Source organism: Parus major, chromosome 8 (assembly GCF_001522545.3).
Source record: "Parus major isolate Abel chromosome 8, Parus_major1.1, whole genome shotgun sequence".
NCBI lineage: Eukaryota > Metazoa > Chordata > Aves > Passeriformes > Paridae > Parus > Parus major.
The window spans coordinates 30,093,060-30,095,756 of record NC_031777.1 but is presented as its reverse complement, the minus strand read 5'-3'; the positions used below and the strand labels follow the sequence as shown (position 1 = coordinate 30,095,756).

Sequence of the window (2,697 nt, the reverse complement as noted above, 5' to 3'; positions counted from 1 at the left end):
GTATATTATATATAAATATATAATATAAAATATATTTTTATTATATATTATATATATTGTATAGATAAAATATATAATAAATTATATTTCAATATATAATATTTTATTATATTATGTATATAATAAAATTATTAATATAATATAATATAACATATAATATAATATAACATATAATATAATATGTATTATATATAATAATATATACTAATATAATATAATATATATTATTATAACAACATATACTAACATAATATAATACTATAATAATATATAATAATATATAATAATATAATAATATATTAATATATTATATTATAATATATGGAATATAATATTTTATATAAAATTTTATAGAATGTATTATTATATAATTATAATAATATAATATATAATATATAATATGTAATATATAATATGTAATATGTAATATATAATATATAATATATAATATATCATATATATTATATGCATAATATATATTATATATAATATATAATATAATATATATAATAAAATTATACTAATTTTATTTGGCTCTTGTGGTTGCTCTCTGCCTTACTGTAGAGCACCAAAAAATCCTTTCATACAACAACCTGAAAAAAGTGTGACATTGACCCCAGGCTGAGGTGAAAAAGACCCTGTAGTTGATTTTAAAACATCCCAGAAGAAATTCTATATTTCTTCTACATCAAAAAAAAAATAAGACAAATAAAAAAAAAGATGAATTGGAAATAATAATTAGTAAATAATAAGAAATAAAGAAGAAAGACGTGGGGGAGAAAGGAATACCTTTTCCTGACTGATTTTTTGAACATCACAATTGCGAAAAGAACCGACAATCCCAGCACGCTGAGGCTCAGTCCCAGGGAAAGCCTGATGTCATCTGTGAGAATGGGTGAGAGGGAGGAGGTCACTCCTGGGGCTCAGGGATTCACTCTCTCACAGGATAATTTGATATTTTCCTGGTGCTGGAGGTTATATTTGAACCTCACTAGAAAGCAAAACTCAAAGTTTTTGCTCTGTGGGTGCTGCTCATCCCCGAGAGCACCGCGGCCTTTCCTGCACGAGCGTCCCCACGGAGTGAAAAGCTCTTTTTTTTTGGGTTCTGACCTCCCCAAGTGTTTGGGAGCTCTCAATTCCCACTGCCAGGAGCTGCTGGGGTTAAACCTCCCACCTGAGGCCAGGAGCAAGCCGGGCTTAGCAAGGCGGAGCTGCCCTCCTTACCCTGGGACATCTCATCGTGAGCGCTGCCCAGGAGCGGCTCCTCCGCAGGGACTGCAACAGAGAGAGGGGAAAATGTCTGTGCTTCATTCACAGGGCTGTGGCTGACACAAAACCTGCCCTGGCTTCATCTTTTTAGGAAAATAAATAATGGCATGATGAGGAAAATGAAGCTCCCCAAAGCTGGAATGACTCCAGCTCTGCCTGGGCTCTCCACAATCTCCCGTTTCCCAGAGATCCAATTAAACAAAATGTTGATCAACAAAACCTCTTCCCTGCACCTCCCTCCCCTCAGCACCCAAAACAAGGATCCAGTCCCCCTGGGGAGCTCCATCGTGTAACAGGTTTTCCAGAGAAGTTGTGGATCCCTGGAGTGTTCCAGGCCAGGCTGGATGGGTTTGGAGCAGCCTGGACCAGGGGAAGTGTCCCTGCCATGGCTGGGGTGGCTCTGGGTGGGATTTCAGGTCCTTCCCATCCCAAACCCTTTGGGATTCTGGGATTTCCCCCAGTGCCTGAACCCCACGGGAATGAATTCCCCCATTATTTCCATGCAGAGAGGGAAGATCTGCAGCTGAGGACCCTGCCAAGGTCTTCTTTCTGCTAAAATCAGCGGCCAGCTCGGATCCTGGCCAGGTTCAGCAATTCCCTCGGGATTCCTCATCCTTGACAAACTTTTGGTGCCACAGGGGAGGGTCCTGGCCCGAGGACAGTGCCCAGGAATGGCACAGCCAGCCAGCAGCGCCTGCTTCCATCCCTTGGGAAGAACTTCCAGCTCCCAGAGCTGCCAGGCAGAGCCACGGAGCCCTTTGGGCACAGGAGGAATCCCTGGGCAGCTGCAGAGGATCCATCTCGGAGGGCACCGGGGCTGGGGACACCCTCAGCTGTCACCTGCAGGTGCCTCTGGCTCTCCCAGCCCTCAATGGCCCTGCCCAGCCTCTCCTGGCCCTTCCACCCCCTGCCCAGGGGCTCTGGTTAAACCTCTGGGCTGGGCTGGAGGAGCTCAGACCCTGCTCTGATCTCCTGGGGACGCCCAAAGCCACCCCCAGCCATGAGGATAATGATGATGATGATGATGATGATGATGATGATGATGATGATGATGATGATGATGATGATGATGATGTTCCTTCCCTCAAGCCCTTCCCAGTGCTGATCCAGCTGAAGTTGTCCCTCCTGAGGCTCCCACTCCAGGCTGGCTCTGCCCAGCTGCTCCCTGGAAAAGCTCTTTGCTGGATTTTGCTTTATCCCTAACATTTCCTCGGGAATTCTGCATTTGCAGCCTCACTTTTCTGCCAGGGAAAGAGACAACGGCCCCACTGGTGAAGGAAAATGTTCTTGGGTGTGTTTTGGGTCTGTGCAGGGGAGTAGAGCTTGGATAGAGATGGCTTTTATACAAATCCATGGATTAACCCCTCTATTTTCCTGTCCTGCTGGCTGGGGAGGGTTTATCCTGTTCCTAAAGCCGAGGAATCGCTG

The 2,697-nt window shown here is 42.9% G+C and overlaps 1 non-coding gene across 1 annotated transcript in view; it reads right to left on the bottom strand.

The window, feature by feature from the left end:
* Window positions 1-1,361, bottom strand: part of LOC107207899 — a 2,106-nt gene extending 745 nt beyond the window's left edge. Inside the window, exons 1-2 of the transcript XR_004498463.1 lie at window positions 1,225-1,361; window positions 790-883 (exon numbers count right to left, since the gene is read on the bottom strand). This is a non-coding gene — a transcript (uncharacterized LOC107207899). The remainder of the gene's footprint in view (window positions 1-789; window positions 884-1,224) is intronic.
* Between the last annotated feature and the right edge of the window lie 1,336 nt (window positions 1,362-2,697).